Here is a 23,823-nt window from a genome sequence, read left to right as displayed (position 1 = left end):
ACTCTTTGTCCGTTTTTTCCCACAAGGCTGAAATATGTGCCCTCGCTTTGAAATAAGTAAGCAAGGTTAGTTTGTATTTCATCCAACAATCTGTGCTACAAATTATGGCTACAGTATATGCAATTTCTTCCACTTTTTGAGTGACACAAAGATGCTTATCTAAATGGTGAAAAGGCAACAGCTGTTAATCAGGCTCACTTTGACTTTACATAGTGCACCAAGAGATTGTTTCTCGCTTACGGCCACACCGGCCTGAGTACGCATTTCCTGATTGGAGAAGTGACGACAGGTGCGAGTGTCTGAGCTGTGAGTGAGTGTTTGCTGGAGAGTGTTTGAGCTGTGAGTGAGTGTTTGCTGGAGAGTGTCTGAGCTGTGAGTGAGTGTTTGCTGGAGAGTGTCTGAGCTGTGAGTGAGTGTTTGCTGGAGAGTGTCTGAGCTGTGAGTGAGTGTTTGCTGGAGAGTGTCTGAGCTGTGAGTGAGTGTTTGCTGGAGAGTGTCTGAGCTGTGAGTGAGTGTTTGCTGGAGAGTGTCTGAGCTGTGAGTGAGTGTTTGCTGGAGAGTGTCTGAGCTGTGAGTGAGTGTTTGCTGGAGAGTGTCTGAGCTGTGAGTGAGTGTTTGCTGGAGAGTGTCTGAGCTGTGAGTGAGTGTTTGCTGGAGAGTGTCTGAGCTGTGAGTGAGTGTTTGCTGGAGAGTGTCTGAGCTGTGAGTGAGTGTTTGCTGGAGAGTGTCTGAGTTGTGAGTGAGTGTTTGCTGGAGAGTGTCTGAGCTGTGAGTGAGTGTTTGCTGGAGAGTGTCTGAGCTGTGAGTGAGTGTTTGCTGGAGAGTGTCTGAGCTGTGAGTGAGTGTTTGCTGGAGAGTGTCTGAGCTGTGAGTGAGTGTTTGCTGGAGAGTGTTTTGCTCGAGAGCTATTTTTGTTAAATTAATTGTTTTTTGCAATATAATTTATTATTTTCTTTAGTTGAATAGTTTAAAGTTTGGTTAGTCTTCCCCCTTGCAGTTTTTTCTGCTTGGGGGAGAGTTTTTTAAAAAAAATTTTTTTTTACTATGACGGACAACATGGAAAAGACAAACGGAATGGACAAAGACAACAAAAAGGCGCTACGGAAGAAAAATGAAGATAACGAAGGAATGAAATATGGAAAAGAATACACGGTGGCAATTAAGTTGGAAGGAGAAGATAAAGTGATGACAATGGAACTACTAAGAGCAATTAAGGAGGTGTGTGGAGAGGTGGTGGGATGCCGAATGAAAGGAGAAAAGAAGTACGAAATTACGATGAGAAATGAAAGAGGAAAAGAACGGGTAATGGATGGATTGCGAATAAAGGACACAAGGATTCTGGCGAGAGATATTAATGTGAAGGAATTGGTGGTGTCTTTTATGAATCTCCCAGTATACGTAGAAGATGGTGTGATATTGAGCAAGCTGAGTAGCTGGGGAGTGACGGCTGTCTCGGAGATAAGGAGGAGAGTTTGGCCAGGAACGGAGGTGGTTGACGGGACACGTTTCTGCAAGGTCAAGTTCACAGAAAAAGTGACATTACCTTATTCTACAAGAATTGAGACGTTGGAGGGAGCAGAATATTTCAGGGTCATTCATGACAAACAGGTCAGAGTGTGCCGTATGTGTATCCAACCCGGGCACATAGTAAAAGACTGCCCGGAATTTAAGTGTTTTAAGTGTGGCAATCAAGGACACTATGCGAGAGAATGTGATGGAGAGAAGGAAAGGAATTTTTTGTGGTGGATGCAGAAAGAGATTGGCGGAGTGCAATTGTGGAGAGGTTGGGGCTGAAGAGGGGAGTCAAACAATATTCGAGGAAGCAGTGGTATTGTCGCAAGAAGGAGAAGAAGATGGAGGAGAGGACATGGTGGAAGGTGGAGAGACGGAGGAAGGAAGAAGGAAGAAGGACCAGAAGATAAATGAAATTGGGAGCAGTATGGACTCAGAAATAAGAAGAGGGAGTTTTCAGGAGGAGGGGGGGAGTGGACTGGGGGGAAGCACAGGGGACTCACAGGTTTTGGGGGAAAGCATAGCACTAACAAGTAGTTTGGGGGGTGAAGAAATGGAGGGGGTTATGGAGTTGATGACAATACCAGAGACGGCGATGAGCACGGGGAGCACAACGACTATACCAGAAGTGGAGATGAATACGGGGAGCACAACGGAGGTGGATGCCAAGAGTGGGAGTTGGCTGGATTACATGGACTTGGAGGAGATATCGGACACGGATGATGGGCAAATGATGGAAAGAACGAGGGAAGGATACAGGAAGAGGAAAGCGGTGGGAAGAGGGGGAGAGAAAGGGTGGAAGAAGAAAGAAACTGGATAACAGGTAGAGGATAATGAAATTATTTTTTATTATTTTATTATTTATTAGAATGGTCAATATAATGTCAATAAATGCAAATGGTTTGAGAACAATGGGAAAATTTAATAGAATAGTCCAAATGAAGAATTCAGATATTTTATGTATTCAAGAAACACACTGGGATAATGTTTGTGTTTTAGAAGTAAAAAAAATATGGAGGGATTTTATTTATGTAAACAATGGCAGAGGGAATTCAAGTGGGGTTGCAATTTTATTAAGGAAGGATGTAGTAGAAAATGTGAAGAAGATATACAATGATAATAATGGGAGGATTTTAATTTTGGATTTTGAATATATGAATAGGGTTTTTAGGATTATAAATATTTATGCGCCGAATAATGAGATAGATTTTAGTTGGGGATTTTAATGTTAAAATGAATAGATTAGATATGTCAATGGGAGCTATTTTTAGAAGTGACGTATCGAGAGGGGTTTTAAGGAAGATTATGTGTGAAAACAGTCTGATTGATATATGGAGAGACGAGAACCCGAATAAGAGAGGTTTTTCTAGAAGGCAGGTGGTTTTAGGGGAGTTGAAACAGACACGGATAGATCTGGTTTTAGTAAATGAAGGGTTAAGGAATTTTATGAAGGATATTAATTATATTTTTACAACTTTTAGTGATCATGCTGGGTTAACATTTTCGGTGGGGTTAGATAAGGAAAGGAAAGGGGGAGGAATATGGTGCATGAATGCAGGGTATCTAGGTGATGAAGAATATGGAATACAGCTTAAATCTTTGATAGAACATGAAATGGAGGATAAGCAAAAAGGGAATGATAAGTGCCAGTGGTGGGAAAATGTAAAGAAAAAAATTAAAGGTTTTAGTATTAGATATGCAAGGAAGAAGAGGAGTAGGATGACAAGAGAATAACATTTTTTAAGAGAAAAATTGAATGAAGAAATGAGGAAATGTGATATAGATCCTATTTATAATATTGAAAGGTTTTTAGATTTAAAGGCACAATTGAGCAAATGTGAAATAGATAAGTGTAAGGGGGCATCGATTAGAAGTAGGGCAAAGTATGTGTTGGAAGGGGAGAAATGTACGTCTTTTTTTCTTGGTTTAGAGAAAACTAAACAGACGAAATCATATATTAGTGAGATAGAAAATGTAAAGGGTGAAGTGGTAAATGATTATGTTGAGATATTAGAAACCGTACAGAATTTTTATAAGGATTTATTTAAGAAAGGGGAGGTGGATGAGGGGAGTGTAAAGGAGATTTTAGGTAGTGTGGATGTGCAAATTGGTGTTGAGGATAAGCAAAGATGTGATAGGAAGATAACAGTGGATGAAGTGAAAGATGCAATTAAGGGTTTACAAATAAATAAAAGTCCTGGAGTAGATGGACTAATTGCAGAGTTTTATAAAATGTATGAAAGTTTTTTAGCACCGATTTTAATGGAAGTGTATCAATATATGGAAGATAATAATACTGTTTCAGACTCCATGGTGACAGGGCTGATATCGATTTTATATAAAAATAAGGGGAGCAAATTAAAATTGGAGAATTATAGGCCAATTAGTTTATTAAACTCAGATTATAAGATTTTAGCTAAGATATTGGCAAATAGAATGAAGATGGTTTTAAATGATATTATAGCACCTACACAAAATAATAGTGTGCCTGGAAGAGACATAGCTGATACTATTATTACACTTAGAGATGTGATAAATAAAATGAATAGCGATAAGAGAGGGGGAATTGTTTTAAGTATAGATTTTAATAAGGCTTTTGACAGGGTGGAACATGATTTTATGTTTAGGGTACTGGAAAAATATGGGTTTGGAAACAGAATAATAGGATGGATAAAATTATTATATAGAAAGGCAAAAAGTAGAGTAAAATGTAATGGGGTTTTAACAGATTATTTTATTCTTGAGAGATCGGTGAGACAGGGGTGCCCTTTATCAGCATTATTGTATGTTTTATCGGTAGAACCCTTAGCGGCATACCTTAAAAAATATAATTTTATAAATTGTGTAGAGACTCCGCAAGGAGGTTTTAGTTTAATTCATCAATATGCAGACGATACCACAATAACAGTTAGAGATGAGGGAAGTGTTAAAAGGGTGATGGAGTGTTTTAAAGTATATGAGCAAGCCTCAGGAGCAAAAGTGAATATGGAGAAGTCAGTAATAATGTATGTTGGGAAGATTAATGAGGGGATTTTTCCTTTTAAAATGGTAAATGATTATTTTAAGGTGTTAGGTGTGTTTTTAGGGGTGAAGGAACAGGAAGCTAGGGATCTGACATGGAGTGGTGTAATAAATAAAGTTAGAAAGGTGGTAAATATGTGGAGGAGGAGGTCTTTGAAATTAAAAGGGAAAGTAATTGTTGTAAATTCCTTGCTGATGTCAATTTTTATTCATGTCATGAATGTTTTAGATGTACCAGAATGGGTTTTATCGGAAATAAATAAGATTTTAGTTGATTTTTTATGGGATGGGAAAGGTGCGAAAATGTATTTTAAAACTTTGATTGCAGGTTATGAGGAGGGGGGTTTGAAGTTGGTGGATTTAAATGTGAGGAAAAAAGCAATTAGAGTCAAAATGGTACGTAAATATTTATATGGTGAATTAGATTATGGATGGAAAATATTTTTTAAGGAGTATTTGCAGGAGGTTGGGAGGATGGGGGACAATGGTTTATTGATGTGTATGAAAAATGAAATGTTAGATAATATACCTTTGTTTTATGGAGAAGTGTTTGAGGCTTGGGGGGAGTTTTTACCAAATATTTATTATGAGTGTACCATTTTAGACAATATTTTAAATCAGCCAATTTTTTGAAATCCCAAGATGTTGTTTTGTAAATATTTTATGAGGGCTGGGATGAGACAGATTGGGGACATTTTATATGAGGTCATTCCGGGGTTCCTTCCATGTCAGGCAATATTTGATAATGTGGATGAAGAAAATGATGAAATAAGTAGAACTACTGTGGAGAACATGTATAAGAGAATATTAGGATGTCTTCCTGGGGAGTGGGGTGTGTTAATAAATAAAGAGGTGGCTACAAGAGCTAAGGGTTTACCGGTTTTATATTATGAAAGTAATGGGAAGAAGTATGATTTGTCAGGTTTGAAAGTTAAAAAGGTTTATGAAAAATGTATTTTAAGAGAGATAAAAACTCCTGCTTCGGAAAAAGTGTGGTCTAGGGTGTTTGCAAATATAGATGTGAAATCAATATGGAAGAATGTAAATGTAAAATATAATTCTATAGAATGTGAAGACAATGATTTTAAATTGAAACATAATAGGATATTTACGAACGTGGTTTTACATCAAATAAATAGAGATGTTAAAAGAGAATGTGATATTTGTGGTACGGGGGTGGAAAATTTTATGCACTTTTATGTTGAATGTAGTAGATTAGAAGAGTTTCATAAGTTTTTAAAGGGGATTTTAGTACAACATTGGGGAGAAGAGATTGTTGCTGGGGTTGAGTGGAGGAGGTTGTTTCTTTTTGGTTTAACTGGGAAAAGCAAAGTTTTTAATTTTAATTTGATGAATTTTGTTCTTAGTCATGCCAGATACGCTGTAAGACTAAGAAGGAATTTGGGACATTATGAGGGGAAAATTGTGAGTGTGGAGGTTTTATTTAGAAGTATTTTAGAGAAAGATATAGAAGTAATATATAAATATGGTGGATGTAATTTTGAAAAATTGTTTGTGTGGGGGAGCACTTTTATTGAAATTGAGTCGAATGGAAAACTTGGTTTTAATTATTAATTGGTTTTAGTGGATGATTGGGGTTTTAATAGGTTTTCTTTTCTTTTCTTTTTTGATTTTGTAAAAGGATGAATTGTTCGTCCTTTTTATATAATTGATTGAATGTTGTGAATATTATGTGTTTTTTTGCATAATAAAATATATTTTTTTTAAAGTACGCCTGATCTCGTCCGATCTCGGAAGCTAAGCAGGGTCGGGCCTGGTTAGTACTTGGATGGGACACTGCCTGAGAATACCAGGTGCTGTAAGCTTTTTGTCACTGCCTTGTGGAATTTCAACTCTTTGTCCGTTTTTTCCCACAAGGCTGAAATATGTGCCCTCGCTTTGAAATAAGTAAGCAAGGTTAGTTTGTATTTCATCCAACAATCTGTGCTACAAATTATGGCTACAGTATATGCAATTTCTTCCACTTTCTTGGAGTTTTCTTGGATCCTGTGTACCGACAGCATGCTAAGCAAACATAATACCAATTGATCAAATGCCCCAGCTGTTTGGAATTGCCACAAGGAGCAACCAAGAGTGTCCAGTCTTGTCAGGCTATGATGTTGGTGGACTTGTTAGTTTGCGCTCCAGCACTTCCAGAGGCTCGGTGTATCTCAAAAATTGCATGCATTAGCTAGTGGCAGGTTAGCTCAGTTTGTTAGAATGTGGTGCTAATAACGCCAAGTTCGTGGGTTCGATCCCTGTACTGGCTATGATGTACATTTTGAGTGTCAAAATTGTGAGTCACATGCATGTGAATTGTAAAGGGTGCCACAGAATTAAGTTTGGTGAATTGCCGAAATAGCTCATTTGGGAGAGCATTAGACTGAAGATCTCAAGGTCCCTGGTTAGATCCGAGGTTTTGGCATTTGTATTTGTTCTTTCTTTATGCTCTGGCTTCAAGGAAACTATCCACAGCTTTGTTTGTGGGCCTCAATTGTGTGTGCTACGCTGCTCCTCTGAAAGTAAGTAATTTCTTGCTTTTTCATCTGACATTTTGACATCAGTGTTACAGGAAAGTTGCTTGTCATTGTTACATGACAGTAGGTTGTCGTAAGACAAGGCTGCATGAAGTGTGAAGTGGGGCTTTCTTGGATCCACAAAAAAAAATGTTTTTGGGGATTGCGGGAATCGATCCCACGCATGCTAAGCAAACACAATACCAATTGATCAAATTCCCCAGCTGTTTGGAATTGCCACAAGGAGCAACCAAGAGTGTCCAGTCTTGTCAGGCTATGCTGTTGGTGGACTTGTTAGTTTGTGCTCCAGCACTTGCAGAGGCTCGGTGCATCTCAACAATTGTGCTCTGTAGCCAGCGGCCGGTTAGCTCAGTTGGTTAGAGTGTGTGATACGCTGCTCCTCTGAAAGTAAGTAATGTCTTTCTTTTTCATCTGACATTGTGACATCAGTGTTACATGAGAGTTTCTTGTCATTGTTACATGACAGTTTCTTGTCATTGTTTACATGACAGTAGGTTGTCGTAAGACAAGGCTGCATGAAGTGTGAACTGGAGTTTTCTTGGATCCATGAAAGAATTTGCTTTTGGAGAATGCAGGCATCGATCCCACTACCTCACGCATGCAAAGCATTTGAGCTAATTCCCCAGCCGTTTGGAATTTCCGCAAGAAGCAACCTAGGGGGTCCAGTCTCGTCAGGCTATGCTGTTGGTGGACTTGTTTGTTTACGTGCCAGCACTTGCAGAGGCTCGGTGCATTGCCACAATTGAGCAAAATAGCAAATGGCTGGTTAGCTCAGTTGGTTAGAGTGTGGTGCTAATAACGCCAAGGTCATGGGTTCGATCCCCGTACTGGCTATGATGTACATTTTGAGTGTCAAAATTGCTGTTGGTGGACTTGTTAGTTTGTGCTCCAGCACTTGCAGAGGCTCGGTGCATCTCAACAATTGTGCTCTGTAGCCAGCGGCCGGTTAGCTCAGTTGGTTAGAGTGTGTGATACGCTGCTCCTCTGAAAGTAAGTAATGTCTTTCTTTTTCATCTGACATTGTGACATCAGTGTTACATGAGAGTTTCTTGTCATTGTTACATGACAGTTTCTTGTCATTGTTTACATGACAGTAGGTTGTCATAAGACAAGGCTGCATGAAGTGTGAACTGGAGTTTTCTTGAATCCATGAAAGAATTTGCTTTTGGAGAATGCAGGCATCGATCCCACTACCTCATGCATGCAAAGCATTTGAGCTAATTCCCCAGCCGTTTGGAATTTCCGCAAGAAGCAACCTAGAGGGTCCAGTCTTGTCAGGCTATGCTGTTGGTGGACTTGTTTGTTTATGTGCCAGCACTTGCAGAGGCTCGGTGCATTTCAACAATTGAGCAAAATAGCAAATGGCCGGTTAGCTCAGTTGGTTAGAGTGTGGTGCTAATAACGCCAAGGTCATGGGTTCGATCCCCGTACTGGCTATGATGTACATTTTGAGTGTCAAAATTGTGAGTCACATGCATGTGAATTGTCAAGGGTGCCACAGAATTAAAATTAGTGAAATGCCGAAATAGCTCAGTTGGGAGAGCGTTAGACTGAAGATCTAAAGGTCCCTGGTTCGATCCCTGGTTTCGGCATTTGTATTTGTTCTATCTTCATGCTCTGGCTTCAAGGAAACTATCCACAGCTTTGTTTGTGGGCCTCAATGGTGTGTGCTACGCTGCTCCTCTGAAAGTAAGTAATTTCTTGCTTTTTCATCTGACATTTTGACATCAGTGTTACAGGAAAGTTGCTTGTCATTGTTACATGACAGTAGGTTGTCGTAAGACAAGGCTGCATGAAGTGTGAACTGGAGCTTTCTTGGATCCACAACAAAAATTGTTTTTGGGGATTGCGGGAATCGATCCCACTAACTATAGCATGCTAAGCAAACACAATACCAATTGATCAAATTCCCCAGCTGTTTGGAATTGCCACAAGGAGCAACCAAGAGTGTCCAGTCTTGTCAGGCTATGCTGTTGGTGGACTTGTTAGTTTGTGCTCCAGCACTTGCAGAGGCTCGGTGCATCTCAACAATTGTGCTCTGTAGCCAGCGGCCGGTTAGCTCAGTTGGTTAGAGTGTGTGATACGCTGCTCCTCTGAAAGTAAGTAATGTCTTTCTTTTTCATCTGACATTGTGACATCAGTGTTACATGAGAGTTTCTTGTCATTGTTACATGACAGTTTCTTGTCATTGTTTACATGACAGTAGGTTGTCATAAGACAAGGCTGCATGAAGTGTGAACTGGAGTTTTCTTGGATCCATGAAAGAATTTGCTTTTGGAGAATGCAGGCATCGATCCCACTACCTCACGCATGCAAAGCATTTGAGCTAATTCCCCAGCCGTTTGGAATTTCCGCAAGAAGCAACCTAGAGGGTCCAGTCTCGTCAGGCTATGCTGTTGGTGGACTTGTTTGTTTACGTGCCAGCACTTGCAGAGGCTCGGTGCATTGCCACAATTGAGCAAAATAGCAAATGGCTGGTTAGCTCAGTTGGTTAGAGTGTGGTGCTAATAACGCCAAGGTCATGGGTTCGATCCCCGTACTGGCTATGATGTACATTTTGAGTGTCAAAATTGTGAGTCACATGCATGTGAATTGTCAAGGGTGCCACAGAATTAAAATTAGTGAAATGCCGAAATAGCTCAGTTGGGAGAGCGTTAGACTGAAGTGGTTCGATCCCTGGTTTCGGCATTTGTATTTGTTCTATCTTCATGCTCTGGCTTCAAGGAAACTATCCACAGCTTTGTTTGTGGGCCTCAATGGTGTGTGCTACGCTGCTCCTCTGAAAGTAAGTGATTTCTTGCTTTTTCATCTGACATTTTGACATCAGTGTTACAGGAAAGTTGCTTGTCATTGTTACATGACAGTAGGTTGTCATTGTTACATGACAGTAGGTTGTCGTAAGACAAGGCTGCATGAAGTGTGAACTGGAGCTTTCTTGGATCCACAACAAAAATAGTTTTTGGGGATTGCGGGAATCGATCCCACTAACTATAGCATGCTAAGCAAACACAATACCAATTGATCAAATTCCCCAGCTCTTTGGAATTGCCACAAGGAGCAACCAAGAGTGTCCAGTCTTGTCAGGCTATGCTGTTGGTGGACTTGTTAGTTTGTGCTCCAGCACTTGCAGAGGCTCGGTGCATCTCAACAATTGTGCTCTGTAGCCAGCGGCCGGTTAGCTCAGTTGGTTAGAGTGTGTGATACGCTGCTCCTCTGAAAGTAAGTAATGTCTTTCTTTTTCATCTGACATTGTGACATCAGTGTTACATGAGAGTTTCTTGTCATTGTTACATGACAGTTTCTTGTCATTGTTTACATGACAGTAGGTTGTCATAAGACAAGGCTGCATGAAGTGTGAACTGGAGTTTTCTTGGATCCATGAAAGAATTTGCTTTTGGAGAATGCAGGCATCGATCCCACTACCTCACGCATGCAAAGCATTTGAGCTAATTCCCCAGCCGTTTGGAATTTCCGCAAGAAGCAACCTAGAGGGTCCAGTCTCGTCAGGCTATGCTGTTGGTGGACTTGTTTGTTTACGTGCCAGCACTTGCAGAGGCTCGGTGCATTGCCACAATTGAGCAAAATAGCAAATGGCTGGTTAGCTCAGTTGGTTAGAGTGTGGTGCTAATAATGCCAAGGTCATGGGTTCGATCCCCGTACTGGCTATGATGTACATTTTGAGTGTCAAAATTGTGAGTCACATGCATGTGAATTGTCAAGGGTGCCACAGAATTAAATTTAGTGAATTGCTGAAATAGCTCAGTTGGGAGAGCGTTAGACTGAAGATCTAAAGGTCCCTGGTTCGATCCCGGGTTTTGGCATTTGTATTTGTTCTTTCTTCATGCTCTGGCTTCAAGGAAACTATCCACAGCTTTGTTTGTGGGCCTCAATGGTGTGTGCTACTCTGCTCCTCTGAAAGTAAGTAATTTCTTGCTTTTTCATCTGACATTTTGACATCAGTGTTACAGGAAAGTTTCTTGTCATTGTTTACATGACAGTAGGTTGTCGTAAGACAAGGCTGCATGAAGTGTGAACTGGAGTTTTCTTGGATCCATGAAAGAATTTGCTTTTGGAGAATGCAGGCATCGATCCCACTACCTCACGCATGCAAAGCATTTGAGCTAATTCCCCAGACGTTTGGAATTTCCGCAAGAAGCAACCTAGAGGGTCCAGTCTCGTCAGGCTATGCTGTTGGTGGACTTGTTTGTTTACGTGCCAGCACTTGCAGAGGCTCGGTGCATTGCCACAATTGAGCAAAATGGCAAATGGCTGGTTAGCTCAGTTGGTTAGAGTGTGGTGCTAATAACGCCAAGGTCATGGGTTCGATCCCCGTACTGGCTATGATGTACATTTTGAGTGTCAAAATTGCTGTTGGTGGACTTGTTAGTTTGTGCTCCAGCACTTGCAGAGGCTCGGTGCATCTCAACAATTGTGCTCTGTAGCCAGCGGCCGGTTAGCTCAGTTGGTTAGAGTGTGTGATACGCTGCTCCTCTGAAAGTAAGTAATGTCTTTCTTTTTCATCTGACATTGTGACATCAGTGTTACATGAGAGTTTCTTGTCATTGTTACATGACAGTTTCTTGTCATTGTTTACATGACAGTAGGTTGTCATAAGACAAGGCTGCATGAAGTGTGAACTGGAGTTTTCTTGAATCCATGAAAGAATTTGCTTTTGGAGAATGCAGGCATCGATCCCACTACCTCATGCATGCAAAGCATTTGAGCTAATTCCCCAGCCGTTTGGAATTTCCGCAAGAAGCAACCTAGAGGGTCCAGTCTTGTCAGGCTATGCTGTTGGTGGACTTGTTTGTTTATGTGCCAGCACTTGCAGAGGCTCGGTGCATTTCAACAATTGAGCAAAATAGCAAATGGCCGGTTAGCTCAGTTGGTTAGAGTGTGGTGCTAATAACGCCAAGGTCATGGGTTCGATCCCCGTACTGGCTATGATGTACATTTTGAGTGTCAAAATTGTGAGTCACATGCATGTGAATTGTCAAGGGTGCCACAGAATTAAAATTAGTGAAATGCCGAAATAGCTCAGTTGGGAGAGCGTTAGACTGAAGATCTAAAGGTCCCTGGTTCGATCCCTGGTTTCGGCATTTGTATTTGTTCTATCTTCATGCTCTGGCTTCAAGGAAACTATCCACAGCTTTGTTTGTGGGCCTCAATGGTGTGTGCTACGCTGCTCCTCTGAAAGTAAGTAATTTCTTGCTTTTTCATCTGACATTTTGACATCAGTGTTACAGGAAAGTTGCTTGTCATTGTTACATGACAGTAGGTTGTCGTAAGACAAGGCTGCATGAAGTGTGAACTGGAGCTTTCTTGGATCCACAACAAAAATTGTTTTTGGGGATTGCGGGAATCGATCCCACTAACTATAGCATGCTAAGCAAACACAATACCAATTGATCAAATTCCCCAGCTGTTTGGAATTGCCACAAGGAGCAACCAAGAGTGTCCAGTCTTGTCAGGCTATGCTGTTGGTGGACTTGTTAGTTTGTGCTCCAGCACTTGCAGAGGCTCGGTGCATTGCCACAATTGAGCAAAATAGCAAATGGCTGGTTAGCTCAGTTGGTTAGAGTGTGGTGCTAATAACGCCAAGGTCATGGGTTCGATCCCCGTACTGGCTATGATGTACATTTTGAGTGTCAAAATTGTGAGTCACATGCATGTGAATTGTCAAGGGTGCCACAGAATTAAAATTAGTGAAATGCCGAAATAGCTCAGTTGGGAGAGCGTTAGACTGAAGTGGTTCGATCCCTGGTTTCGGCATTTGTATTTGTTCTATCTTCATGCTCTGGCTTCAAGGAAACTATCCACAGCTTTGTTTGTGGGCCTCAATGGTGTGTGCTACGCTGCTCCTCTGAAAGTAAGTGATTTCTTGCTTTTTCATCTGACATTTTGACATCAGTGTTACAGGAAAGTTGCTTGTCATTGTTACATGACAGTAGGTTGTCATTGTTACATGACAGTAGGTTGTCGTAAGACAAGGCTGCATGAAGTGTGAACTGGAGCTTTCTTGGATCCACAACAAAAATAGTTTTTGGGGATTGCGGGAATCGATCCCACTAACTATAGCATGCTAAGCAAACACAATACCAATTGATCAAATTCCCCAGCTCTTTGGAATTGCCACAAGGAGCAACCAAGAGTGTCCAGTCTTGTCAGGCTATGCTGTTGGTGGACTTGTTAGTTTGTGCTCCAGCACTTGCAGAGGCTCGGTGCATCTCAACAATTGTGCTCTGTAGCCAGCGGCCGGTTAGCTCAGTTGGTTAGAGTGTGTGATACGCTGCTCCTCTGAAAGTAAGTAATGTCTTTCTTTTTCATCTGACATTGTGACATCAGTGTTACATGAGAGTTTCTTGTCATTGTTACATGACAGTTTCTTGTCATTGTTTACATGACAGTAGGTTGTCATAAGACAAGGCTGCATGAAGTGTGAACTGGAGTTTTCTTGGATCCATGAAAGAATTTGCTTTTGGAGAATGCAGGCATCGATCCCACTACCTCACGCATGCAAAGCATTTGAGCTAATTCCCCAGACGTTTGGAATTTCCGCAAGAAGCAACCTAGAGGGTCCAGTCTCGTCAGGCTATGCTGTTGGTGGACTTGTTTGTTTACGTGCCAGCACTTGCAGAGGCTCGGTGCATTGCCACAATTGAGCAAAATGGCAAATGGCTGGTTAGCTCAGTTGGTTAGAGTGTGGTGCTAATAACGCCAAGGTCATGGGTTCGATCCCCGTACTGGCTATGATGTACATTCTGCGTGTCAAAATTGTGAGTCACATGCATGTGAATTGTCAAGGGTGCCACAGAATTAAAATTAGTGAATTGCCGAAATAGCTCAGTTGGGAGAGCGTTAGACTGAAGATCTAAAGGTCCCTGGTTCGATCCCGGGTTTCGGCATTTGTATTTGTTCTTTCTTCATGCTCTGGCTTCAAGGAAACTATCCACAGCTTTGTTTGTGGGCCTCAATGGTGTGTGCTACTCTGCTCCTCTGAAAGTAAGTAATTTCTTGCTTTTTCATCTGACATTTTGACATCAGTGTTACAGGAAAGTTTCTTGTCATTGTTTACATGACAGTAGGTTGTCGTAAGACAAGGCTGCATGAAGTGTGAACTGGAGTTTTCTTGGATCCATGAAAGAATTTGCTTTTGGAGAATGCAGGCATCGATCCCACTACCTCACGCATGCAAAGCATTTGAGCTAATTCCCCAGCCGTTTGGAATTTCCGCAAGAAGCAACCTAGAGGGTCCAGTCTTGTCAGGCTATGCTGTTGGTGGACTTGTTTGTTTACGTGCCAGCACTTGCAGAGGCTCGGTGCATTTCAACAATTGAGCAAAATAGCAAATGGCCGGTTAGCTCAGTTGGTTAGAGTGTGGTGCTAATAACGCCAAGGTCATGGGTTCGATCCCCGTACTGGCTATGATGTACATTTTGAGTGTCAAAATTGTGAGTCACATGCATGTGAATTGTCAAGGGTGCCACAGAATTAAAATTAGTGAAATGCCGAAATAGCTCAGTTGGGAGAGCGTTAGACTGAAGTGGTTCGATCCCTGGTTTCGGCATTTGTATTTGTTCTATCTTCATGCTCTGGCTTCAAGGAAACTATCCACAGCTTTGTTTGTGGGCCTCAATGGTGTGTGCTACTCTGCTCCTCTGAAAGTAAGTAATTTCTTGCTTTTTCATCTGACATTTTGACATCAGTGTTACAGGAAAGTTTCTTGTCATTGTTTACATGACAGTAGGTTGTCGTAAGACAAGGCTGCATGAAGTGTGAACTGGAGTTTTCTTGGATCCATGAAAGAATTTGCTTTTGGAGAATGCAGGCATCGATCCCACTACCTCACGCATGCAAAGCATTTGAGCTAATTCCCCAGCCGTTTGGAATTTCCGCAAGAAGCAACCTAGAGGGTCCAGTCTTGTCAGGCTATGCTGTTGGTGGACTTGTTTGTTTACGTGCCAGCACTTGCAGAGGCTCGGTGCATTTCAACAATTGAGCAAAATAGCAAATGGCCGGTTAGCTCAGTTGGTTAGAGTGTGGTGCTAATAACGCCAAGGTCATGGGTTCGATCCCCGTACTGGCTATGATGTACATTTTGAGTGTCAAAATTGTGAGTCACATGCATGTGAATTGTCAAGGGTGCCACAGAATTAAAATTAGTGAAATGCCGAAATAGCTCAGTTGGGAGAGCGTTAGACTGAAGTGGTTCGATCCCTGGTTTCGGCATTTGTATTTGTTCTATCTTCATGCTCTGGCTTCAAGGAAACTATCCACAGCTTTGTTTGTGGGCCTCAATGGTGTGTGCTACGCTGCTCCTCTGAAACTAAGTGATTTCTTGCTTTTTCATCTGACATTTTGACATCAGTGTTACAGGAAAGTTGCTTGTCATTGTTACATGACAGTAGGTTGTCATTGTTACATGACAGTAGGTTGTCGTAAGACAAGGCTGCATGAAGTGTGAACTGGAGCTTTCTTGGATCCACAACAAAAATTGTTTTTGGGGATTGCGGGAATCGATCCCACTAACTATAGCATGCTAAGCAAACACAATACCAATTGATCAAATTCCCCAGCTGTTTGGAATTGCCACAAGGAGCAACCAAGAGTGTCCAGTCTTGTCAGGCTATGCTGTTGGTGGACTTGTTAGTTTGTGCTCCAGCACTTACAGAGGCTCGGTGCATCTCAACAATTGTGCTCTGTAGCCAGCGGCCGGTTAGCTCAGTTGGTTAGAGTGTGTGATACGCTGCTCCTCTGAAAGTAAGTAATGTCTTTCTTTTTCATCTGACATTGTGACATCAGTGTTACATGAGAGTTTCTTGTCATTGTTACATGACAGTTTCTTGTCATTGTTTACATGACAGTAGGTTGTCGTAAGACAAGGCTGCATGAAGTGTGAACTGGAGTTTTCTTGGATCCATGAAAGAATTTGCTTTTGGAGAATGCAGGCATCGATCCCACTACCTCACGCATGCAAAGCATTTGAGCTAATTCCCCAGCCGTTTGGAATTTCCGCAAGAAGCAACCTAGAGGGTCCAGTCTTGTCAGGCTATGCTGTTGGTGGACTTGTTTGTTTACGTGCCAGCACTTGCAGAGGCTCGGTGCATTGCCACAATTGAGCAAAATGGCAAATGGCTGGTTAGCTCAGTTGGTTAGAGTGTGGTGTTAATAACGCCAAGGTCATGGGTTCGATCCCCGTACTGGCTATGATGTACATTTTGAGTGTCAAAATTGTGAGTCACATGCATGTGAATTGTCAAGGGTGCCACAGAATTAAAATTAGTAAATTGCCGAAATAGCTCAGTTGGGAGAGCGTTAGACTGAAGATCTAAAGGTCCCTGGTTCGATCCCGGGTTTCGGCATTTGTATTTGTTCTTTCTTCATGCTCTGGCTTCAAGGAAACTATCCACAGCTTTGTTTGTGGGCCTCAATGGTGTGTGCTACTCTGCTCCTCTGAAAGTAAGTAATTTCTTGCTTTTTCATCTGACATTTTGACATCAGTGTTACAGGAAAGTTGCTTGTCATTGTTACATGACAGTAGGTTGTCGTAAGACAAGGCTGCATGAAGTGTGAACTGGAGCTTTCTTGGATCCACAACAAAAAATGTTTTTGGGGATTGCGGGAATCGATCCCACTAACTATAGCATGCTAAGCAAACACAATACCAATTGATCAAATTCCCCAGCTGTTTGGAATTGCCACAAGGAGCAACCAAGAGTGTCCAGTCTTGTCAGGCTATGCTGTTGGTGGACTTGTTAGTTTGTGCTCCAGCACTTACAGAGGCTCGGTGCATCTCAACAATTGTGCTCTGTAGCCAGCGGCCGGTTAGCTCAGTTGGTTAGAGTGTGTGATACGCTGCTCCTCTGAAAGTAAGTAATGTCTTTCTTTTTCATCTGACATTGTGACATCAGTGTTACATGAGAGTTTCTTGTCATTGTTACATGACAGTTTCTTGTCATTGTTTACATGACAGTAGGTTGTCGTAAGACAAGGCTGCATGAAGTGTGAACTGGAGTTTTCTTGGATCCATGAAAGAATTTGCTTTTGGAGAATGCAGGCATCGATCCCACTACCTCACGCATGCAAAGCATTTGAGCTAATTCCCCAGCCGTTTGGAATTTCCGCAAGAAGCAACCTAGAGGGTCCAGTCTTGTTAGGCTATGCTGTTGGTGGACTTGTTTGTTTACGTGCCAGCACTTGCAGAGGCTCGGTGCATTGCCACAATTGAGCAAAATGGCAAATGGCTGGTTAGCTCAGTTGGTTAGAGTGTGGTGTTAATAACGCCAAGGTCATGGGTTCGATCCCCGTACTGGCTATGATGTACATTTTGAGTGTCAAAATTGTGAGTCACATGCATGTGAATTGTCAAGGGTGCCACAGAATTAAAATTAGTGAAATGCCGAAATAGCTCAGTTGGGAGAGCGTTAGACTGAAGTGGTTCGATCCCTGGTTTCGGCATTTGTATTTGTTCTATCTTCATGCTCTGGCTTCAAGGAAACTATCCACAGCTTTGTTTGTGGGCCTCAATGGTGTGTGCTACGCTGCTCCTCTGAAACTAAGTGATTTCTTGCTTTTTCATCTGACATTTTGACATCAGTGTTACAGGAAAGTTGCTTGTCATTGTTACATGACAGTAGGTTGTCATTGTTACATGACAGTAGGTTGTCGTAAGACAAGGCTGCATGAAGTGTGAACTGGAGCTTTCTTGGATCCACAACAAAAATTGTTTTTGGGGATTGCGGGAATCGATCCCACTAACTATAGCATGCTAAGCAAACACAATACCAATTGATCAAATTCCCCAGCTGTTTGGAATTGCCACAAGGAGCAACCAAGAGTGTCCAGTCTTGTCAGGCTATGCTGTTGGTGGACTTGTTAGTTTGTGCTCCAGCACTTACAGAGGCTCGGTGCATCTCAACAATTGTGCTCTGTAGCCAGCGGCCGGTTAGCTCAGTTGGTTAGAGTGTGTGATACGCTGCTCCTCTGAAAGTAAGTAATGTCTTTCTTTTTCATCTGACATTGTGACATCAGTGTTACATGAGAGTTTCTTGTCATTGTTACATGACAGTTTCTTGTCATTGTTTACATGACAGTAGGTTGTCGTAAGACAAGGCTGCATGAAGTGTGAACTGGAGTTTTCTTGGATCCATGAAAGAATTTGCTTTTGGAGAATGCAGGCATCGATCCCACTACCTCACGCATGCAAAGCATTTGAGCTAATTCCCCAGCCGTTTGGAATTTCCGCAAGAAGCAACCTAGAGGGTCCAGTCTTGTCAGGCTATGCTGTTGGTGGACTTGTTTGTTTACGTGCCAGCACTTGCAGAGGCTCGGTACATTGCCACAATTGAGCAAAATGGCAAATGGCTGGTTAGCTCAGTTGGTTAGAGTGTGGTGTTAATAACGCCAAGGTCATGGGTTCGATCCCCGTACTGGCTATGATGTACATTTTGAGTGTCAAAATTGTGAGTCACATGCATGTGAATTGTCAAGGGTGCCACAGAATTAAAATTAGTGAATTGCCGAAATAGCTCAGTTGGGAGAGCGTTAGACTGAAGTGGTTCGATCCCTGGTTTCGGCATTTGTATTTGTTCTATCTTCATGCTCTGGCTTCAAGGAAACTATCCACAGCTTTGTTTGTGGGCCTCAATGGTGTGTGCTACTCTGCTCCTCTGAAAGTAAGTAATTTCTTGCTTTTTCATCTGACATTTTGACATCAGTGTTACAGGAAAGTTTCTTGTCATTGTTTACATGACAGTAGGTTGTCGTAAGACAAGGCTGCATGAAGTGTGAACTGGAGTTTTCTTGGATCCATGAAAGAATTTGCTTTTGGAGAATGCAGGCATCGATCCCACTACCTCACGCATGCAAAGCATTTGAGCTAATTCCCCAGCCGTTTGGAATTTCCGCAAGAAGCAACCTAGAGGGTCCAGTCTTGTCAGGCTATGCTGTTGGTGGACTTGTTTGTTTACGTGCCAGCACTTGCAGAGGCTCGGTGCATTTCAACAATTGAGCAAAATAGCAAATGGCCGGTTAGCTCAGTTGGTTAGAGTGTGGTGCTAATAACGCCAAGGTCATGGGTTCGATCCCCGTACTGGCTATGATGTACATTTTGAGTGTCAAAATTGTGTCACATGCATGTGAATTGTCAAGGGTGCCACAGAATTAAAATTAGTGAAATGCCGAAATAGCTCAGTTGGGAGAGCGTTAGACTGAAGTGGTTCGATCCCTGGTTTCGGCATTTGTATTTGTTCTATCTTCATGCTCTGGCTTCAAGGAAACTATCCACAGCTTTGTTTGTGGGCCTCAATGGTGTGTGCTACGCTGCTCCTCTGAAACTAAGTGATTTCTTGCTTTTTCATCTGACATTTTGACATCAGTGTTACAGGAAAGTTGCTTGTCATTGTTACATGACAGTAGGTTGTCATTGTTACATGACAGTAGGTTGTCGTAAGACAAGGCTGCATGAAGTGTGAACTGGAGCTTTCTTGGATCCACAACAAAAATTGTTTTTGGGGATTGCGGGAATCGATCCCACTAACTATAGCATGCTAAGCAAACACAATACCAATTGATCAAATTCCCCAGCTGTTTGGAATTGCCACAAGGAGCAACCAAGAGTGTCCAGTCTTGTCAGGCTATGCTGTTGGTGGACTTGTTAGTTTGTGCTCCAGCACTTACAGAGGCTCGGTGCATCTCAACAATTGTGCTCTGTAGCCAGCGGCCGGTTAGCTCAGTTGGTTAGAGTGTGTGATACGCTGCTCCTCTGAAAGTAAGTAATGTCTTTCTTTTTCATCTGACATTGTGACATCAGTGTTACATGAGAGTTTCTTGTCATTGTTACATGACAGTTTCTTGTCATTGTTTACATGACAGTCGGTTGTCGTAAGACAAGGTTGCATGAAGTGTGAATGAATTGAATTGCTGGAATTGCTGAAATAGCTCAGTTGGGAGAGCGTTAGACTGAAGATCTAAAGGTCCCTGGTTCGATCCCGGGTTTCGGCATTTGTATTTGTTCTTTCTTCATGCTCTGGCTTCAAGGAAACTATCCACAGCTTTGTTTGTGGGCCTCAATGGTGTGTGCTACTCTGCTCCTCTGAAAGTAAGTAATTTCTTGCTTTTTCATCTGACATTTTGACATCAGTGTTACAGGAAAGTTTCTTGTCATTGTTTAAATGACAGTAGGTTGTCGTAAGACAAGGCTGCATGAAGTGTGAACTGGAGTTTTCTTGGATCCATGAAAGAATTTGCTTTTGGAGAATGCAGGCATCGATCCCACTACGTCACGCATGCAAAGCATTTGAGCTAATTCCCCAGCCGTTTGGAATTTCCGCAAGAAGCAACCTAGAGGGTCCAGTCTTGTCAGGCTATGCTGTTGGTGGACTTGTTTGTTTACGTGCCAGCACTTGCAGAGGCTTGGTGCATTTCAACAATTGAGCAAAATAGCAAATGGCCGGTTAGCTCAGTTGGTTAGAGTGTGGTGCTAATAACGCCAAGGTCATGGGTTCGATCCCCGTACTGGCTATGATGTACATTTTGAGTGTCAAAATTGTGAGTCACATGCATGTGAATTGTCAAGGGTGCCACAGAATTAAAATTAGTGAAATGCCAAAATAGCTCAGTTGGGAGAGCATTAGACTGAAGATCTAAAGTTCCCTGGTTCGATCCCTGGTTTCTGCATTTGTATTTGTTCTATCTTCATGCTCTGGCTTCAAGGAAACTATCCACAGCTTTGTTTGTGGGCCTCAATGGTGTGTGCTACTCTGCTCCTCTGAAAGTAAGTAATTTCTTGCTTTTTCATCTGACATTTTGACATCAGTGTTACAGGAAAGTTGCTTGTCATTGTTACATGACAGTAGGTTGTCGTAAGACAAGGCTGCATGAAGTGTGAACTGGAGCTTTCTTGGATCCACAACAAAAATTGTTTTTGGGGATTGCGGGAATCGATCCCACTAACTATAGCATGCTAAGCAAACACAATACCAATTGATCAAATTCCCCAGCTGTTTGGAATTGCCACAAGGAGCAACCAAGAGTGTCCAGTCTTGTCAGGCTATGCTGTTGGTGGACTTGTTAGTTTGTGCTCCAGCACTTACAGAGGCTCGGTGCATCTCAACAATTGTGCTCTGTAGCCAGCGGCCGGTTAGCTCAGTTGGTTAGAGTGTGTGATACGCTGCTCCTCTGAAAGTAAGTAATGTCTTTCTTTTTCATCTGACATTGTGACATCAGTGTTACATGAGAGTTTCTTGTCATTGTTACATGACAGTTTCTTGTCATTGTTTACATGACAGTCGGTTGTCGTAAGACAAGGTTGCATGAAGTGTGAATGAATTGAATTGCTGGAATTGCTGAAATAGCTCAGTTGGGAGAGCGTTAGACTGAAGATCTAAAGGTCCCTGGTTCGATCCCGGGTTTCGGCATTTGTATTTGTTCTTTCTTCATGCTCTGGCTTCAAGGAAACTATCCACAGCTTTGTTTGTGGGCCTCAATGGTGTGTGCTACTCTGCTCCTCTGAAAGTAAGTAATTTCTTGCTTTTTCATCTGACATTTTGACATCAGTGTTACAGGAAAGTTTCTTGTCATTGTTTAAATGACAGTAGGTTGTCGTAAGACAAGGCTGCATGAAGTGTGAACTGGAGTTTTCTTGGATCCATGAAAGAATTTGCTTTTGGAGAATGCAGGCATCGATCCCACTACCTCACGCATGCAAAGCATTTGAGCTAATTCCCCAGCCGTTTGGAATTTCCGCAAGAAGCAACCTAGAGGGTCCAGTCTCGTCAGGCTATGCTGTTGGTGGACTTGTTTGTTTACGTGCCAGCACTTGCAGAGGCTCGGTGCATTGCCACAATTGAGCAAAATAGCAAATGGCTGGTTAGCTCAGTTGGTTAGAGTGTGGTGCTAATAACGCCAAGGTCATGGGTTCGATCCCCGTACTGGCTATGATGTACATTTTGAGTGTCAAAATTGTGAGTCACATGCATGTGAATTGTCAAGGGTGCCACAGAATTAAAATTAGTGAAATGCCGAAATAGCTCAGTTGGGAGAGCGTTAGACTGAAGTGGTTCGATCCCTGGTTTCGGCATTTGTATTTGTTCTATCTTCATGCTCTGGCTTCAAGGAAACTATCCACAGCTTTGTTTGTGGGCCTCAATGGTGTGTGCTACGCTGCTCCTCTGAAAGTAAGTGATTTCTTGCTTTTTCATCTGACATTTTGACATCAGTGTTACAGGAAAGTTGCTTGTCATTGTTACATGACAGTAGGTTGTCATTGTTACATGACAGTAGGTTGTCGTAAGACAAGGCTGCATGAAGTGTGAACTGGAGCTTTCTTGGATCCACAACAAAAATAGTTTTTGGGGATTGCGGGAATCGATCCCACTAACTATAGCATGCTAAGCAAACACAATACCAATTGATCAAATTCCCCAGCTCTTTGGAATTGCCACAAGGAGCAACCAAGAGTGTCCAGTCTTGTCAGGCTATGCTGTTGGTGGACTTGTTAGTTTGTGCTCCAGCACTTGCAGAGGCTCGGTGCATCTCAACAATTGTGCTCTGTAGCCAGCGGCCGGTTAGCTCAGTTGGTTAGAGTGTGTGATACGCTGCTCCTCTGAAAGTAAGTAATGTCTTTCTTTTTCATCTGACATTGTGACATCAGTGTTACATGAGAGTTTCTTGTCATTGTTACATGACAGTTTCTTGTCATTGTTTACATGACAGTAGGTTGTCATAAGACAAGGCTGCATGAAGTGTGAACTGGAGTTTTCTTGGATCCATGAAAGAATTTGCTTTTGGAGAATGCAGGCATCGATCCCACTACCTCACGCATGCAAAGCATTTGAGCTAATTCCCCAGCCGTTTGGAATTTCCGCAAGAAGCAACCTAGAGGGTCCAGTCTCGTCAGGCTATGCTGTTGGTGGACTTGTTTGTTTACGTGCCAGCACTTGCAGAGGCTCGGTGCATTGCCACAATTGAGCAAAATAGCAAATGGCTGGTTAGCTCAGTTGGTTAGAGTGTGGTGCTAATAATGCCAAGGTCATGGGTTCGATCCCCGTACTGGCTATGATGTACATTTTGAGTGTCAAAATTGTGAGTCACATGCATGTGAATTGTCAAGGGTGCCACAGAATTAAATTTAGTGAATTGCTGAAATAGCTCAGTTGGGAGAGCGTTAGACTGAAGATCTAAAGGTCCCTGGTTCGATCCCGGGTTTTGGCATTTGTATTTGTTCTTTCTTCATGCTCTGGCTTCAAGGAAACTATCCACAGCTTTGTTTGTGGGCCTCAATGGTGTGTGCTACTCTGCTCCTCTGAAAGTAAGTAATTTCTTGCTTTTTCATCTGACATTTTGACATCAGTGTTACAGGAAAGTTTCTTGTCATTGTTTACATGACAGTAGGTTGTCGTAAGACAAGGCTGCATGAAGTGTGAACTGGAGTTTTCTTGGATCCATGAAAGAATTTGCTTTTGGAGAATGCAGGCATCGATCCCACTACCTCACGCATGCAAAGCATTTGAGCTAATTCCCCAGACGTTTGGAATTTCCGCAAGAAGCAACCTAGAGGGTCCAGTCTCGTCAGGCTATGCTGTTGGTGGACTTGTTTGTTTACGTGCCAGCACTTGCAGAGGCTCGGTGCATTGCCACAATTGAGCAAAATGGCAAATGGCTGGTTAGCTCAGTTGGTTAGAGTGTGGTGCTAATAACGCCAAGGTCATGGGTTCGATCCCCGTACTGGCTATGATGTACATTTTGAGTGTCA

The 23,823-nt window shown here is 42.3% G+C and overlaps 26 non-coding genes across 26 annotated transcripts; all 26 read left to right on the top strand.

Moving 5' to 3' along the window:
* The first annotated feature begins 7,830 nt into the window (after positions 1 to 7,830).
* Positions 7,831 to 7,904, top strand: trnai-aau. The gene has a single exon. It is a non-coding gene; the product is annotated as a tRNA-Ile (tRNA).
* A 529-nt stretch (positions 7,905 to 8,433) lies between these two features.
* On the top strand, positions 8,434 to 8,507 carry trnai-aau. Its single transcript has one exon. It is a non-coding gene; the product is annotated as a tRNA-Ile (tRNA).
* Positions 8,508 to 8,589: 82 nt separating this feature from the next.
* Positions 8,590 to 8,662, top strand: trnaf-gaa. The gene has a single exon. It is a non-coding gene; the product is annotated as a tRNA-Phe (tRNA).
* An 880-nt stretch (positions 8,663 to 9,542) lies between these two features.
* Positions 9,543 to 9,616, top strand: trnai-aau. Its single transcript has one exon. It is a non-coding gene; the product is annotated as a tRNA-Ile (tRNA).
* A 1,046-nt stretch (positions 9,617 to 10,662) lies between these two features.
* On the top strand, positions 10,663 to 10,736 carry trnai-aau. The gene has a single exon. It is a non-coding gene; the product is annotated as a tRNA-Ile (tRNA).
* Positions 10,737 to 10,818: 82 nt separating this feature from the next.
* Positions 10,819 to 10,891, top strand: trnaf-gaa. Its single transcript has one exon. It is a non-coding gene; the product is annotated as a tRNA-Phe (tRNA).
* A 446-nt stretch (positions 10,892 to 11,337) lies between these two features.
* Positions 11,338 to 11,411, top strand: trnai-aau. Its single transcript has one exon. It is a non-coding gene; the product is annotated as a tRNA-Ile (tRNA).
* A 529-nt stretch (positions 11,412 to 11,940) lies between these two features.
* On the top strand, positions 11,941 to 12,014 carry trnai-aau. The gene has a single exon. It is a non-coding gene; the product is annotated as a tRNA-Ile (tRNA).
* An 82-nt stretch (positions 12,015 to 12,096) lies between these two features.
* trnaf-gaa lies at positions 12,097 to 12,169 on the top strand. The gene has a single exon. It is a non-coding gene; the product is annotated as a tRNA-Phe (tRNA).
* Positions 12,170 to 12,626: 457 nt separating this feature from the next.
* Positions 12,627 to 12,700, top strand: trnai-aau. The gene has a single exon. It is a non-coding gene; the product is annotated as a tRNA-Ile (tRNA).
* Positions 12,701 to 13,746: 1,046 nt separating this feature from the next.
* Positions 13,747 to 13,820, top strand: trnai-aau. The gene has a single exon. It is a non-coding gene; the product is annotated as a tRNA-Ile (tRNA).
* An 82-nt stretch (positions 13,821 to 13,902) lies between these two features.
* trnaf-gaa lies at positions 13,903 to 13,975 on the top strand. The gene has a single exon. It is a non-coding gene; the product is annotated as a tRNA-Phe (tRNA).
* A 446-nt stretch (positions 13,976 to 14,421) lies between these two features.
* On the top strand, positions 14,422 to 14,495 carry trnai-aau. Its single transcript has one exon. It is a non-coding gene; the product is annotated as a tRNA-Ile (tRNA).
* Positions 14,496 to 15,083: 588 nt separating this feature from the next.
* trnai-aau lies at positions 15,084 to 15,157 on the top strand. The gene has a single exon. It is a non-coding gene; the product is annotated as a tRNA-Ile (tRNA).
* A 1,046-nt stretch (positions 15,158 to 16,203) lies between these two features.
* Positions 16,204 to 16,277, top strand: trnai-aau. The gene has a single exon. It is a non-coding gene; the product is annotated as a tRNA-Ile (tRNA).
* Positions 16,278 to 16,359: 82 nt separating this feature from the next.
* On the top strand, positions 16,360 to 16,432 carry trnaf-gaa. Its single transcript has one exon. It is a non-coding gene; the product is annotated as a tRNA-Phe (tRNA).
* Positions 16,433 to 17,312: 880 nt separating this feature from the next.
* Positions 17,313 to 17,386, top strand: trnai-aau. Its single transcript has one exon. It is a non-coding gene; the product is annotated as a tRNA-Ile (tRNA).
* Positions 17,387 to 18,432: 1,046 nt separating this feature from the next.
* Positions 18,433 to 18,506, top strand: trnai-aau. Its single transcript has one exon. It is a non-coding gene; the product is annotated as a tRNA-Ile (tRNA).
* A 588-nt stretch (positions 18,507 to 19,094) lies between these two features.
* On the top strand, positions 19,095 to 19,168 carry trnai-aau. Its single transcript has one exon. It is a non-coding gene; the product is annotated as a tRNA-Ile (tRNA).
* An 831-nt stretch (positions 19,169 to 19,999) lies between these two features.
* Positions 20,000 to 20,072, top strand: trnaf-gaa. The gene has a single exon. It is a non-coding gene; the product is annotated as a tRNA-Phe (tRNA).
* Positions 20,073 to 20,518: 446 nt separating this feature from the next.
* trnai-aau lies at positions 20,519 to 20,592 on the top strand. The gene has a single exon. It is a non-coding gene; the product is annotated as a tRNA-Ile (tRNA).
* An 822-nt stretch (positions 20,593 to 21,414) lies between these two features.
* On the top strand, positions 21,415 to 21,487 carry trnaf-gaa. The gene has a single exon. It is a non-coding gene; the product is annotated as a tRNA-Phe (tRNA).
* A 446-nt stretch (positions 21,488 to 21,933) lies between these two features.
* trnai-aau lies at positions 21,934 to 22,007 on the top strand. Its single transcript has one exon. It is a non-coding gene; the product is annotated as a tRNA-Ile (tRNA).
* A 1,046-nt stretch (positions 22,008 to 23,053) lies between these two features.
* On the top strand, positions 23,054 to 23,127 carry trnai-aau. Its single transcript has one exon. It is a non-coding gene; the product is annotated as a tRNA-Ile (tRNA).
* Positions 23,128 to 23,209: 82 nt separating this feature from the next.
* Positions 23,210 to 23,282, top strand: trnaf-gaa. The gene has a single exon. It is a non-coding gene; the product is annotated as a tRNA-Phe (tRNA).
* Positions 23,283 to 23,728: 446 nt separating this feature from the next.
* Positions 23,729 to 23,802, top strand: trnai-aau. The gene has a single exon. It is a non-coding gene; the product is annotated as a tRNA-Ile (tRNA).
* Positions 23,803 to 23,823: the final 21 nt, after the last annotated feature.

Source organism: Oncorhynchus mykiss, unplaced genomic scaffold (assembly GCF_013265735.2).
Source record: "Oncorhynchus mykiss isolate Arlee unplaced genomic scaffold, USDA_OmykA_1.1 un_scaffold_156, whole genome shotgun sequence".
NCBI lineage: Eukaryota > Metazoa > Chordata > Actinopteri > Salmoniformes > Salmonidae > Oncorhynchus > Oncorhynchus mykiss.
The sequence above is the reverse complement of the archived record's forward strand: the minus strand, read 5'-3'. Positions and strand labels throughout refer to the sequence as shown.